This window comes from Pongo abelii, chromosome 18 (genome assembly GCF_028885655.2).
Source record: "Pongo abelii isolate AG06213 chromosome 18, NHGRI_mPonAbe1-v2.0_pri, whole genome shotgun sequence".
Taxonomy (NCBI): domain Eukaryota; kingdom Metazoa; phylum Chordata; class Mammalia; order Primates; family Hominidae; genus Pongo; species Pongo abelii.
Genome location: NC_072003.2, coordinates 88,922,447 through 88,938,489, shown reverse-complemented (window position 1 = coordinate 88,938,489; position 16,043 = coordinate 88,922,447). Strand labels below are relative to the sequence as shown.

At 46.4% G+C, this 16,043-nt stretch overlaps 1 protein-coding gene across 6 annotated transcripts in view; it reads left to right on the top strand.

The window, feature by feature from the left end:
• The window catches only part of ANKRD11 (ankyrin repeat domain containing 11), a 218,310-nt gene that overhangs the window by 2,294 nt on the left and 199,973 nt on the right, over window positions 1–16,043 (top strand). The window lies entirely within an intron of this gene.

The window sequence follows — 16,043 nt, the reverse complement described above, 5'->3', positions numbered from 1 at the left end:
GAATGGAACGGGATGGGAGGAAACAAAGACCAAGTTGCTGTGACGTTTTCTCTGTTCTTTGTGATGCCTCTTAAGTTTGTTGAAAAGTTCCCCACAAGATATTGCTAAATTTGACCCAAACTTGAAACTTTCAGCAGTTTTTTTCTTCTGTTCTATTTTTGCTGTGGTAAATTATACATAACACAATTTACCAGAATTTTGTTTTTAAAGGTGTCACCTTTAAAACCTGAGTTCCTCTTTTGCAGCTCTAATTTGTGTCAGCCTTCTAACTTGCATTGCCACCGCCAGATGCTTTTCTCTGGACTGGCCATGCTGGTCACCCCATACCAGCAGTGCCTTTCATCACACCCACCCAGATGGGCTGCTGCTGACGAGCGGCTGCCATGTTAGCTGTAATTACAGTGTTGATACGGTGACAAGTAGAACTCCCTACAAATAGAGTTAAGGAAACTATGCTATTTGTGTTGGAGAATATTTTTCCAAGAAGTTTTTGTGCCCCTTTTTATTTTATTTTATTTTATTTTTTTTGGAATCTCGCTCTGTCGCCCAGGCTGGATTGCAGTGGCGCATCTTGGCTCATTGCAACCTCCGTCTCCCGGGGTTCAAGTAATTCCCTGCCTCAGCCTCCCGAGTAGCTGGGATTACAGGCGCCCGCCGCCACGCCTGGCTAATTTTTGTATTTTTAGTAGAGATGGGGTTTCACCATGTTGGCCACCCTGGTCTTGAACTCCTGACCTTGTGATCCGCCTGCCTTGGCCTCCCAAAGTGCTGGGATTACAGGCGTGAGCCACCGCGCCCGGCCTCTTTTTGTGCCTTTTTAAGTAGATTTGAGATAGAAAGGTTATGCTTCATCAAATGTAAGAGGAGACTTATTTTGCATATGGGCAGAGAGCCCATCATCAATTAAATAACGTAATTAGAGAGTATCAGTAAATGCTGGCTCAGAAAATAATCTGCATTTTGTTGCCAAAATAAGTGTTTTGATCTGTCCATTACCCTGTGTAACTCCCTTCATCCTCAAATGGTAAGTGTAATGGGTGAGTGTCTCTTAATAGCAAGGTATTTGTAGTTAATCGGTGAAAATGATGGTGCATCCCTTGTCTGGTGGCTGCGTCAGTTTGTGACTGCTGTGTAGTCAGTGCTCTGTGGGAATTCAGTGTGGCCCGTTTGATAAACTTTATAGAAAAATGGAATGAATTCAAATAAAAGTTATTGTCTTGAAATTTTGAAATGTTTTCAGTATGTGTTCTCTTAATTTGAAATTGTTTTTTTCCTGAGATGGAGTCTCGCTTTGTTGCCCAGGCTGGAGTGCAGTGGCATGATCTCGACTCACTGCAACCTCCACCTCCTGGGTTTAAGCAATTCTCCTGCCTCAGCCTCCCAAGTAGCTGGGATTACAGGCACCTCCTACCAAACACAGCTAATTTTTTTGTATTGTTACTAGAGACTGGAGTTTCACCATGTTGGCCAGGCTGGTTTCAAACTCCTGACCTCAAGTGATCCACCTGCCTCGGCCTCCCAAAGTGCTTGGATTATAGGCGTGAGCCACCATGCCTGGCCTCAAATGTTATTTTTATGATAACATCCCAAATGGTGATTGTGGCCTAACTCTGATACCATGCCCCATTGTTGACCCTGCCCGAAGCTTCCAGTCATTCTGGCTGCATTGGCCTTGCCTTTCCTCAGTTGGGCCATGTGCCATAGTTTGTGGCATGGCCTCGACATACCTCGCTGCCATCTCATGCAGATCCCCCCAAACTCCAAGATAACTCCTACTCAGCCTTTGCGTCTTAGTGTAATATCGCTTCCTTTAGTAAGTCTTCTTTTTTTTTTTTTTTTTGAGGCAGGGTCTCGGTGTGTTGCTCAGGCTGGAGTGCAGCGGCCAGTTGCGTGAACATGGCTCCCTTCAGTCTCGACTCCCTGAGCTGAAGCGATCCTCCCACCTCAGACTCCTGAGTAGCTGGGACCACAGGCATGTGCCACTGTGCCCAGCTAGTTTATTTTACTTTTTGTAGAAACGGGGTCTTCCTGTGTTGTGTAGGCCTCAGCCTTCTGGGCTTGGCTTACTCAGCCTCCTAAAGTGTTGGGATTATAGGCATGAGCCACTGTGCTCGGCCCCCATTTGTTTTCATTACAAGTTTGCGTTTATAACTTAGATAAAGGTGGGAAGACAGTTTTCACAATTAAGGCAGAACAAGAGATAAAGAAACATAAAGGGAGAGTTGTCTTTGTGGGAAGAAAGTGCTTTCTTTGAAAGTGCATTTCTGTGAAAGCACTTTTAGCAGGACTGCTGTTTTCGGGCCAGAAGCAGTTTTTATTCAGATTTCCTCATCGTTTCCATCAAGGTTTCAGTGACTGTAAAGGATGGGTTGAAATCAGTCTGGACTGAGTGTAGTTTGCTGCTGCTGCTTATGAGAATTAAGTGTTTCATTTGTCCAGAGTCCTCTCTGGTCACATGTAGCTGAACAGGTGGAGTCATATGAAAGTTTTAGCATTTTAATGAAGAAAAAATAATCTCTTTGGAGGGAAATACAACGAAATGGAGGTGTGCCCTGTTGATTTTTTTCCGTATGTTTAGGTTTTCAAAGTTTTTTTTTTAAATGAAACTGTTATGTAATTGCCAAAAGTTTGCTTTTTAAGGACTAATTATGGGTATATTTGGGAGATTGAGACTTGTTTTAGATTTTTGGGTTTACAGTAAGGGGCGAGGGTATTTGGTGGAGGGGAACTGGTTGGTTGTGGTTGAAAACATTCAGACACTATTCTAGCTCAAAGAAACCCCACAGTTTTGTTTTGTTTTGAGACAGAGTCTCTGTCACCTAGGCTGGAGTGCAGTGGCACGATCTTGGCTCACAGCAACCTCTGCCTCCTGGATTCAAGTAATTCTCCTGCCTCAGCCTCCCGAGTAGCTGGGACTACAGGCCCATACCACCACACCCGGTTAGTTTTTGTATTTTTTTTTTTTTTTTAAGTAGAGACGGGGTTTTGCCATGTTGGTCAGGCTGGTCTCGAACCCCTGACCTCAGGTGATCCGCCTGTCTTGGCCTCCCAAAGTGCTGGGATTACAGGTGTGAGCTACCGTGCCTAGCCAGAAAACCCACAGTTCTAAAGCTGGCTCTGTGAATAAAGGGTTAAGAGGTTTTTCAGTGTGAAGATAGAAGTAAGCCGTCCTGTCTGTATGGCTGAGATTTTTCAGGGGCCTAGAGGACTGAATCCTGTTGAGCGAAAATCCAGTCTTCTGGACTTTGTCACACCCGCTTTCTCTCTTCCTCTTGGAGGTCAAGGTTGAGGCAGCTGTCAGGGTGCTGCTGTCTCAGTTACAGCGTCCTTGTGGCTGGCGGAGGGTGAGACCTGTTTCCAGGCCTGTCCTTCGCATCTGTGCAGTGAATTATTTATTATCCTGGAAATCTGTAGGGCTCTTTTTCCCACGTGTAAAGCAACCAATGCGTACCTGTTCATTATTTGAAAATGTTGGCTTTTTCTCAACAAAACATTTTTATAACATATGAACATTTCTTTTGTCACGGTAAAATTCATAAAACTTTCCCCTTTCTTACTTAACTCTAAAAAATGTGACTTTTAAGAATGGCTGAAATTGAAATGTTATTTATGAATGCCTAATAACTTTATGATATCAGAGGTTTTTTTTTTATGTAAAATTAGCAAATAAACGTCTTTTCTTGGCGCATTGATAGGAAGTTGCCCTTCCTCGACTCCCTGTAGCTCTTTTCAGACTTGGGATGCTAATGTCTTAGAATGAGGAACGCAGTATTTCCAAGTAAAGGGAAGATTGCGTAGGCTGCTTGGTTCCTGAGGTTTTACTAGAGTTAGGATTAGCTTACCGCTGCATTCATATCTGGCACAATCAAAGAAGACTTTGGTTTAATTCTGGATGATGATGTAAACTTGAAATCATTATGGCTGTACTATTTAAACTTATCTAAAATAGAGAAGGTAAGACGCAGTGAAGGACCTTATTTTTCTCTTAAGAAATCGAGCTTTGTTAGTATCCACCATGTTTCTAGATGTGGTTTTACATCTTGCAAAACAGGAAATAAAAGTAAAAAACCAAAAAAACCCCAGAGCACCACTCTTGAAAGGATTAAGTTTTTAAAAATGATTTCGACTAAGATGTCTGGCTGATTAAAGGGTGTGCAGAGCACTAAATAACCTTTGCCTTTTCCAATGGTGACAAAGAAGAAATCCAGCTTTCAGGCAGCCGAAGAGCGTCTCGAGAGCTTGTAGTGTTAGTATTCCACAGCCCCACATTTGATTCGGATTTCAAGGAATTTTTAGACTTTGTGGATTTTTTCTTCACTAGAATTGTATGTTTGGCTCCTAATTTATTTAAATTACATACATAGATATTTTTGTTACTTTGAGAATAGTCTATCTGAAATTTGAAGTTCTTTAGAGCTTAATATATTAAATATGCTAACACTCAAAACATTTTCTTTTTCTTTTTCTTTTTTTTTTTTTGAGACGGAGTTTCCCTCTTCTTGCCCAGGTGTGATCTTGGCTCACCGCAACCTCTGCCTCCCGGGTTCAGGCGATTCTCCTACCTCATCTTCCCGAGTAGCTGGGATTACAGGCACGCGCCACCACTCCTAGCTAATTTTGTATTTTTAGTAGAGACGGGGTTTCTCCATGTTGGTCAGGCTAGTCTCAAACTCCCGACCTCAGGTGATCTGCCTGCCTCGGCCTCCCAAAGTGCTGGGATTACAGGCGTCAGCCACCATGCCCGGCCTAAACATTTTCTCACAGGCATTTTTCCCCTGACACATGCCAGAGGTATCTTTGAATTGTATCCGTTATCTTTTAGTGTGAAACTCAGAAGAGTGATACACGCTTGCACTTACAGTTCAGGTAAAATGTTAAGCATATTCAATGAGATTTACATTCATACTTGATTTTTCTTTGGCAAGGTGATTAGATCTGATTCTGCTAAACTTGGGTTCTCACTGGATGACTGGCTTTTAAAAGAAGATGATGTTGAAACTGACTCTTGTAAAAAAGGACATTTAATAGAAGCTAATGGTACGGTGAAGTTTTAGAGAGTTGAGGAGAAAATCTCTCTTAGAACTTAATCTGTGCCTTTTACTTAATAGCTTTCTTCTAAGCCCATAAATACATTGGTTCAGGGGGATGAGCGAAGGCAAATGGAGGGTGTGGAAGGGAGAAGGAGAACAGCTCTCGGGCGTTGGAGAAGTGCCGGGACTTGTGTCAGTGCTGCCCCTGTTGGTTTTCCAGCGCTGCCGTAACTAACCACCCTACCCTTAGATTTATTGTTTTATAGTTCTGTTGATTAGAAGCCTAACATGATCTGCCTGGGTTAAAATCTGGGTAGGTAGGGCTGGTTCCTTCTGGAGGCTCCAGGGGAGAATCTGTGTTCTTGTCTTTTCTGTGTTCCAGAAGCTGCCTGCATTCGGCATGTAGTGCTTTCCTCAGTCTTCAAAGCCAGCCTCATGGCATCTCTCTGACTCCTGCTGCCCACCCACTTTTTTGGAGAGTCTCGGCTCTGTTGCCCAGGCTGGAGTGCAGTGGCACAATCAAGGCTCACTGCAGCGTCGACCTCCTGGGCTCAATCAATCGTCCCGCCTCAGCCCCCCACAGTGCTGGAATTACAGGCATGGAGCCACTGTGCCTGGCCCCTCTTTCACTTCTGGATCCTTGTGGTTACATTGGGCCCACCCAAACACTGCAGGGTCATCTCCCTCTCTGCTGATTAGTAACCTCAATTCCCTTTTCCATGTAACCTAAGGCATTCATAGGTTCCAGGGGTGAGCAAGCTGGAGGTTTTTCCAATAATGTTCCCTTGCTGTCCCCAGATGCCATCCAGGATCCCACATTGCATTTAGTTGTCATGTCTCCCTAATCTCATCTGTAACCGTTTCTCAGCGTTTCCCTGTTTTTCGTGACCTTGGCAGTTTTGATGAGGGCAGTCTTAGTTTCTTTTTGTCTTTGTGACTGACCATTCACACATTTGGCATGTTTGTAAAGCACGGTGTGGCTGACATGTGGCTCACCTGACTGCTTTTCCTAATGGGGTGCGGTCTGCTCTACAGTGGGAGAACAGCTTTGTGTCTTCTTTTAGCTGGAAGGAGCTACATGTTTTATGGAAGGGACTTCTGAAACTAGACAAACTCTGCTTTTTCTGACGTTTCACTGATTTCCTCCACAGATGTTCATTGGCTGCTCACTGGGTGCAGTGCTGTGGCCTCCTGCTCTGAGATCTGGGAGAAAGATGCATTTAGTTGACTAAAGCTTGCATTAAATATTAGTTCTTATGAAAAGAGAGATCATAGATGAGAGGAGAGAAAGGCTCTGTGACCTGGGAGATTTAATAGAAGAAGTGCTATTTTTTTTTTAAACTGTAAGCTATGTTTCTGTCTTAAAAAAAGAAATCAGTGGAATGTCACTGCAGAAATCAGAGTAAGGGCATCTTCGACTGCGGGAAGGCTGTGGACAAAGGCTGCATGTCACGTGAGAATGTCAGGCAGACCTGTCTGAACACGAAAGCCCATCCAGGAAGATGGAAGACGGCAGCAGATTAACCTGGAAGCATGACTGGAGTTGGATTGTGTAGAGTTTGCAATGAGAGACCTGAATTTCGTTTGCTGGCTTATTTTGAGGCAGAAGATGATGTGTCAGAGTTTGCAGGTGGTGGATGCCTAGATGAAAGCACTGGCTTTGCAGCACCATGATGCGTAAACGGTTCTTTTTTTGAGACAAGGTCTTGCTCTGTCACTCAGGGTGGAGTGCAGTGGCGTGACCGTAGCTCACTGCAGCCTTGAGCTTCTGGGCTCAAGTGATCCTCCTGCCTCAGCTTCATGAGTGGCTAGAACTACAGGCATGCGCTAATTTTAAAAAATTCTTTGTAGAAATGGGGTTTCGCTATGTTTCTTAGGCTGATCTTGAACTCCTGGCCTCAAGTAGTCCTCCTGCCTCAGCCTCCCAAAGTGCTGGAATTACAGGCACAAGACATCACGTGCAGCCTTAAGAAGATCCTTAGAAGAGAACCTGGAGAAACTTGAAACAGGGAGGGGACTTGAAAGCACACTGTGTAGGCGAATTGTGAAGACTTCATGGTGTTTGTTAACTGATATTCATTAAAAAGACTTGGAAAAAGAGAAGATGAATTGATTCCCAGTGGAGGGAATGGGGCAAACATTAGTTAGGAGAGTGGCTTTGTGAAAGGAGAGAGCAAAGGAGACAGAAAAGAAAGCAGGAATGGGGAACGGGGTGGTGGGGCAGAAGCTGGGTGCTGTTTATTTTGTGCCTACTGTATGTCACTCTCCATTCTCTGCCCTGGGGACATTTGACAGATGTGGACGTCACTGGTGTCATTTGCCCACATTCTGGAGGGAGAAGTGGGCATCTCAGTTGAGGAAAGGAAATGGCTATCTGGGGAAGTCTTGAGGGGCAAAGCCCAGGATGGAGCCTTGTGTTAGATGGGTACCTGCTGGCTCTGCTCAGCTCAGCAGATGCGTTGCCTAAATAACTTTAATGTCCAAGACAGACTGGTATTTGTCCTCAGATATTTTGTCAGGACAGTGTAAAGTATGGGCCAAGATAGTAGTTTTGGGTCCAAACAGAAGGGGGTTAGAGATTTTGGAGGTTGAAGCCTGCTGCTAGAAGCAGTATAGAAAGAAGAACGGAGATTTTGTTTGCCCACATACATGGTTAGGCTCATCTTGGACTTGTTTTATATCTTCTATTACTTCTACGCACATATTAATAGATACCTGATTAATATTTGGTTGGAAATCTTAAAAGTTAGGATTTTTTTTTCTTTTTTTTTGAGATGGAGTCTTGCTCTGTCGCCCAGGCTCCAGTGCAGTGGCATGATCTCGGCTCACTGCAACCTCCGCCTCCTGGGTTCACGTGATTCTCCTGCCTCAGCCTCCCAAGTAGCTGGGACTACAGGCACCCACCACCATGCCCGGCTAATTTTTTTGTATTTTTAATAGAGTCAGGGTTTTGCCATGTTAGCCAGAATGGTCTCAATCTCCTGACCTTGTGATCCACCCGCCTTGGCCTCTCAAAGTGCTGGGATTACAGGCGTCAGCCATCACGCCTGGCCTAAAAGTTAGGATTTTTAAAAAGGCTTGTGGTCTGAGAAGGAAGGCAGTAATACCTGGCAGGAAAGACTTAATTTTTTTTTTTTTTTGAGACTGAGTCTTGCTCTGTTGCCCAGGCTAGAGTGCAATGACACGATCTCAGCTCACTGCAACCCCTGCCTCTCGGGTTCAAGCAATTCTCCTGCCTCAGCCTCCCGAGTAGCTGGAATTAGAGGTGTGTGCCACTACGCCCGGCTAATTTTTTGTATTTTTAGTAGAGACAGGGTTTTGCCGTGTTGGACAGGCTGGTGATCCGCCCACCTCAGCCTCCCAAAGTGCTGGGATTATGGGCGTGAGCCTGGCCTGCCACCTTACTTTTTTTTTTTTTTTTTTGAGATGGAGTCTCGCTCTGTTGCCCAGGCTGGAGTGGAGTGGCGCCATCTCGGCTCACTGCAACCGCTGCCTTACCAGTTCAAGCCATTCTCCTGCCTCAGCCTCCTGAGTAGGTGGGACTACAGGTGCCTGGCACCACGCCCAGCTAATTTTTTTTTTTTTTTTTTTTTTGAGATGGAGTCTTGCTCTGTCACCCAGGCTGGAGTGCAGTGGCACAATCTCGGCTCACTGCAAGCTCCGCCTCCCGGGTTCATGCCATTCTCCTGCCTCAGCCTCCCGAGTAGCTGGGACTACAGGCACCCACCACCATGCCCGGCTAATTTTTTGTATTTTTAGTGGAGATGGGATTTCACCGTGTTAGCCAGGACGGTCTCAATCTCCTGAACTCGTGATCCGCCCCCTCGGCCTCCCAAAGTGCTGGGATTACAGGTGTGAGCCACCGCGTCTGGCCTTTTTTAATTTAATTTAATTTTTTTTTTTTGAGATGGAGTTTCGCTCTTGTTGTCCAGGCTGGAGTGCAGTGGCGTGATCTCAGCTCACTGCGACCTCCACCTCCTGGTTTCAAGTGATTCTCTTGCCTCAGCCTCCTGAATAGCTGGGATCACAGGCATGTGCCACCATGCCCAACTAATTTTTTTGTATTTTTAGTAGACATGGGGTTTCTCCGTGTTGGTCAGGCTGGTCTCAAACTCCCGACCTCAGATGATCCGCCTGCCTCGGCCTCCCAAAGTGCTGGGATTGCAGGTGTGAGCCACTGCACCAGGCCTAGATATTTTTTATATCAGGTCACATGTGTTTTATCTAGGAGGCAAACTTTCCTTGTAATTAGTGTTTTTTTTCCTTTTTTTGTTTTTGTTTGAGAGGAGTCTCGCCGCTGCGTCCGGCCGTCATTAATGTTTTTCTAGTGATGTTGCACTCTCTTGATGTCAGTTAACTGTCACCTGAATCTTCAGGGACTGGGTTGGGTTGTGGGGTAGGTGGTGGCGTGATTTGCTGTTGATGGGACTGCTGCCCACAGGAACAGGAGGACCCACTACTTACACAGCTGCCAAAGGTGTGGGTCTTGAGGCCCGAAGGTTGAGGTTGCAGTGAGCTGAGATCATGCCACTGCACTCTAGCCCTGGTGACAGAGTGAGAGCATCTCAAAAAAGAAAAGAAAAAGTGTTGGGTCATTATTTACACACCCAACAAGTGAAAGGTCTGGAGGGCCCAAGTGAGGACAGCTCAGTTCAGGCATGTTTAACCTCCAGATTACCTCGTCCTTGAGAAATTTAGGAATAATCCCAGTGTCAGTCTGTGGTTCTTTGATGTTAGTCATGGGAATAAGGAATTTGCATTAAGCCTCAAGAATTGTGGAAAGTCCTAATGAGAAATGTCATGGGCAGAAGCTGCCGCCCGCTTTAGTGGTGCAGGTGATGGCTGTGCCGGAGAGCTGCGCGTAGCCGGCTGCTGGAGGAGAGGACGTGGCCTCCACAGGCAGCTTCGCGCTGGGGGATGACTGTTGGGGGGCAGCGGGGACGAAAGGGACACTTTTGTATGATGCTCAGTTGTCAGCAGGATGTCCAGGTTGCTCTTTTGGAGAGCAGTGGGTCCTTGAGACCTTGAGACCCATTCTCTTTGGAAAGTAATGAGTTACCAGGTGGGCTGCAGGAGGATGTTCAGTTGTGGTGTGGAGGCGTCGGGTTGCTTAACCTCAGAGGGATCTTTTTTTCCTATGAGTTGTGTAGAAGAGGATGTCTTACATAGATTTGAAGGACATTAAAAAAAAACAACCAACCCCAATGTGGCTTTCCTTCTTTCTCACTAGGGTGATAGTCCTACGTGCATGTCTGTTTCCTGGACCCTGGATGTGAAAATGGGGGTCATTGAAGGCACTGGGAGTGTTTCTCTGCTGGCCCCAGAGGCCTGTGTGTGCTGCTGACGAGGCAGCTGGGCCACTGTCACTGTGCCCTGACAACAATCTTGGGAACTGTTCCTGAAAGTGTTCAACAAAATTTCAGTTTATAAAGCCCTCCTCTCATTAAGCCATTGTTTTATTTTTCTTTTTTGATTTTTTGGGCTTCTTTTGAAGCCATAATAAATTGGAATAGAAAGAATACATACCAAGAAACAAATATTAGGTCTGTTTTTTTTATTTTTTGTTATTATTTTTGAGATGGAGTCTTGCTCTGTCCCCAGGCTGGAGTGCAGTGGCGTGATCTTGGCTCACTGCAACCTTCACCTCCTGCATTCAAGCAGTTCTTCTGCCTGCCACCACACCTGGCTGATTTTTGTATTTTTAGTAGAGATGGGGTTTCACCATGTTGGCCAGGCTGGTCTTGAACTCCCGACCTCAGGTGATGTACCTGCTCAGCCTCCCAAAGTGCTGGGATTACAGGCATGAGCCACCACGCCCGGCCTCTCCAATATTTTTATTATTAAAATGTTAAATACTGCCAGGCGCAGTGGCTCACACCTGTAATCCCAGCACTTTGGGAGGCTGAAGCGGGTGGATCATCTGAGGTCAGGGGTTCGTGACCAGCCTGGGCCACATGATGAAACCCCATCTCTTCTAAAAATACAAAAAATTAGCTGGGCGTGGTGGCGGGCGCCTGTATAATATCAGCTACTCGGGAGGCTGAGGCAGGAGAATCGGTTGAACCCAGGAGGCAGAGGTTGCAGTGAGCCAAGATCGCGCCACTGCACTCCAGCCTGGGTGACAGAGTGAGACTCCATCTCAGAAAGGAAAAAGGAAATTAGGCGTGGTGGCCAATGCCTGTCATCCCAGCTACTGAGGAGGCTGAGGCAGGAGAATCGCTTGAACGTGGGAGGTGGAGGTTGCAGTGAGCCGAGATGGCACCACTGCACTCCAGCCTGGGCACCAGAGCGAGACTCTGTCTCCAAAAAAGAAAAAAAAAAAAAAGGGAAATGACTTAAAGGTGATGCTTTTATACCTCTATTGTGCCTGTTTTCTGAGATATAAATTTAACTAGCTAATTCTCTCGTGTGTTAAATACCAGACAAAGAAAAGACCAAAGAAGAACCTTTTCCTCCGTGTTTCTTACTCTGTCTGCTGTTATTAATAGATGCTCATGGTGTGGTCTTCCACTCACTTCCCCTTTCATCTCTGAGCTTAACGAGCTCCTCGTATTATAGATTGTTACCATATCATGTGTTCCAGTCTGTGCCCGTGTATAAACGTGTGTTGTGTGTTACGCGATACTGTGAGATGAGTCTGCCCAGAGGGACTCTGAAGTCAGGACTGTGTCTTTTCGACACCTCTCCACCCCAGCTCTCATCATGCCTCTGAGAGAACCAGATTCAGAGTGTGGTGAGGGGAGGATGAGGTGGTTTGGGGTGGGCTGTGGGCCCCCATCTCTTTGCTGGAAGTGTAGTATACCTCTAGGGTATGTTTCCAAACTGTTGGTTGTGAGACCAAGGAGGAGAAGTCTTTTTTGGCAGGCTAGTCCCTTCGGCTTGAGGTCTCAGTGTCTGTAACTGCCAGGCTGCAGAGCCCCACCTGGCTGAGTCAGGAGTGTGTTGTAACCTGCCCACCTGCCCAGGCTGGTTAGAGGCAAGCGTAGGCGTTGGGTCTGCCTGTCCTGGTCCAGGCACCTCTCCTGGTTTGGCCAGGTTTTGGTTTGTATCTATTCCTGATGTTGACGTGTAAATGATACTGTTACAAAGCAGGTAGTTTGCTTTGCTATTCTACGAATAACCCAAGAACCTGAGGGTAATAGGACACGTTAACAGTCTCCTAGTTAAGAGTTCTGATTCTGTGACTTCAGGGGACATATGACCATCCTGATTGTGGTGGGTTATTAAGGCTGTGACAAGTCACAGGTAGCTTTAGGGATGTCAAAGATAGGTTCATTTGAATTTGATTTCATCTTTTGAGAATGGGTTGGTGTACCTGAAATTGGGTTTGTAGTTTTGGTGTTTTGATTTGAGAAGGCATTGGCTGAAATTTTTTTGTTCTCGTAATTTGCATATTTTCTGTGTTTTCTCCATTGTTTGGCTCAGTTGTTTTTCTTTTTTTTGAGACAGAGTCTCGCTCTATCACTCAGGCTGGAGTGCAGTGGCGCAATCTCGGTTCCCTGCAACCTCCGCCTCCTGGTTTCAAGCGCTTCTCCTGCCTCAGCCTCCCGAGTAGCTGGGACTACGGGTGCCCACCACCACGCCTGGCTAATTTTAAAATTTTTTTAGTAGAGACAGGGTTTCATCTTGTTGGCCAGGCTGGTCTTGAACTCCTCACCTCAATTGATCCGCCCACCTCAGCCTCCCAAAGTGCTGGGATTACAGGTGTGAGCCACCGTGCCCGGCCTCCCAAAGTGCTGGGATTACAGGTGTGAGCTGCTGCACCTGGCTGGGGTCAGTTGTTTTCGTGTTCCTTATCCCTCTTTAAACTTGGGAGGGCATTTCGTGTTTCGTGGAGATATCACAGCAAAGAACAGAATTTTGATTGTAATTGTTTGTTGTTGACTTGCTGTAGCTACTGTTTTCAGACTTCCAGTGTGAACGATAAAAGATTGTCTTAAAATTTTAGGAAAAATTATCTTTTGTGTGGGTAGTGAATAAATAATTAGCATTAATGTTACTGATGTCTTCTACCTAGTTCTTTATCAAGATTCTTTTCCTGACTGCAGTATTTCATTTTAATAGAGAATAATTTTCATGTGAAACTGGTTGCTTTATATTTTCTTTCTGGTTGCTATAGAAACAGTGCAGCGTGGTGGGTTACGGGGCTTTTCTGAGGGAGCTCTCTGGGAGGCAGCAGCCGCCTGGTGATGAGGGAGGGGCACGGAATTGTCTTCTTTCACATCCCAGCTTGGCCACGGAGCCTCAGGAGCTGCATCATCAGAATGATTGGATTTTCTTGTCCCTCCAGCTTAAATGCTGTGGGCTTTGTTCTCCAGTGGAGTGGTCATTGCCTTTTTTCCTACCTGTGAGTTAGTCCATCTCTCCAACCCACTGACGACCCAAGAGCTCCCCAGCCTTTCTCTGCCCGTCACAGTCAAGAGGGTCTGTTGGAAAATTACTGACTGAACAACAAATGCCAGAGATTGCCCTGAATTGTGGAAGTCCCGGCTGCCACCCCCTTACTTGAGGTCCTCATCTCACTGCACCAGCAGGGGTGAGGAGAGGACAGGGGCGGCCCTGCACAATGCTGGGGAAGAAAGGAGGCAGCTCCCGGCCAGGCAGGGCCCAGCTTTCCTTGCTAGATCATCAGCACAAATTTGCGTTTGAAGATTTAACTTACATTTTATTTTTTTATTTGGATGATAAATCCGTAAGTTTTGGGTTGTTATGCAGTGTTCTGAGGATTGATGGTGGCATATGTTAACCTTGAAAACAGCATTTTGTTAATTATAAAAACTTGGAATATAGTAATTGAGTGTGAAATAATTGAAGCTGTGAGGTCAGTTATGAAGAACTTGGTCTCGGGGTCTCTCTGAGCTTGGGAGGCTGCCTTGGTCTCAGTGGGGTTGGCATCATGTGTGTTGGTGGTAGGTTGGAAAGAGCATTTGGAGTTCTGAAGAATGACCTGTGCTCCCTTTCTGGCAACCAGTCATTATTTGTGCATGGAAGGAAGTAGCATGGACGAAAGCTTTTCTTTCAAATAGGATGATGTGTGGGGGTGTATTTCTGGTCTTAATTTTTTTTTTTTTAAATAAGGTAGAGACAGGGTCTCACCATGTCGCCCGGGCTGGTCTCAAGCTCCTGGGCTCGGTCATTCCTTCACCTTGGCCTCCCATGGTGCTGGGATTACAGGCGTGAGGCGCCAGGCCAGGCCAGTGTATTTATTTTCTATTGTTACTACTGTTAAATTGACACACAACACATTTATTATCTCACAGTTTCTGTGGGTTGGAAGTCTGGGCACAGCTTAGTGGGATCCTCTGCTCAGGGTTTCATCCGGTTGCAATCTAGGCGTTGGGTGGGACTGTGATCTCATCAGAGGCTCGAGTGGGGGATGGTGTGCTTCTGAGCTCTTTCAGGTTGTGGCAGAAGTTATCGCTTTCTGATTGTGTGACGGAAGTCTTTGTTTTCTTGTTGACTGTCCCCTGAGGTCTCCTCTTGACTCTTAGAGGCCCCCTGTACTTGCTTGGCACATGGCCCCTTGCAGCATGGCAGCTCACTTCAAAACAGCAAAGAGTCTTCTGCTTCAGTAGGCTAAGTCTTACATAACATAATGTAGTCATAGGAGTGACAGCGCAGCAACTTTGCCACCTAATGCAACCCAGTCAAGGGAAAGCAATTCCATTGTTTTCACCACATTCTGTGGGTTAGAAGCACATCACAGGTCCCACCCGCCTTGCACTCCAGGCAAGGTGGCTACAAGGAGGCATGGACACTGGGTGGAGAGATTGCCAGGCTCACCTAGGGTCTGTCTGCTGGCCTGGGGTGTTCTTCAGAACCCTCATTCCCTGGATACTGGCATGTCAGTCTCTGGGAATTGGTTGCATCTCTCTCTCCTCCATGACGTATCAGTCTCTGGGAGAGCGGTGTGTCTCTTCTCTCTCCTCATTTGCATGCACTCCCCGACCCACTTGTAGAATGGAAGTAGGATCAGGACTCCTGGCCACAGTTTGGGTGGACGGGACACCTGGGCTTGCCCTGGTACCATCAGGCTGTTTGCCCTGTGCCTTGTATTTCCCGCTGTCCTGCCTGCCTCTCAGGCTTATGGTGAGGATGAGATGAGATGAGATGAGATGATGGATGTGGTCAGTGAAGCAGCTGGTCAGAGCCTGGTGGAATTCTACTCTAGTCCAGTCTGCCTCTTTCTCCACCTCTATTCTCTAGGCAGAGATTGGTTATTTTCAGGAGTAAGTATGGACTCATCAGAGTTCTTGAGGTCTTTGCTTTCTGCCTCAAATTCCCTTCTCTCCTTTCCCTGACTGATGCCTACTCATCCTTCAGGCCTCCACCTTCCCGGTTATCCTTTTTTTTTTTTTTTGAGGCAGGGTCTTGCTTTCTTGCCTCGGCTGGAGGGCAGTGGTGTGATCTTGACTTATTGCAGCCTTGACCTCCTGGGCTCAAGCCAAGCCATCATCCTGCCTCAGCCTCCTGGGTAGCTGGGACCACAGGTGTGCGCCGCCACACCTGGCTAATGTTTGTATTTTTTGTAGAGTCGGGGTCTCACTGTGTTGTCCAGGCTGGTCTCCCAACTTCTCGGCTCAAGCGATCCTCCTGCCTCAGCCTCCCACAGTGCTGGGATCACAGACATGAGCCACTATGTCTGGCCCCCAGTGAGCCTCTTGATCTCATGGTTGAGTTCTTTTTTCACTTGTGACTTCTGCCATTGGTTAGATTCTCACCCTTGGTCTTGCGGTGCTCTCTGCTCCCCTCTCTGGTAATAATTGTTGTGTTTTAATTATCTTTTACTTCCTTTCCACTAAGTGATACTCGTTGGATCCTCAAACAAAAGGCTTGGCACACTTAGGGCAGGTATCTAATAAAACAGTAACACCTCTGTGGTCAATATTTAAACGGTGTGCACGGCCATTAGAATGGAATAAGCTGGGTGCAGTGGAATGGGAGGTTGATGTTGCAGTGACCCATGAATATGACACTGCCCTCCAGCGTGGGGGACAGAGCAAGACCTCATCT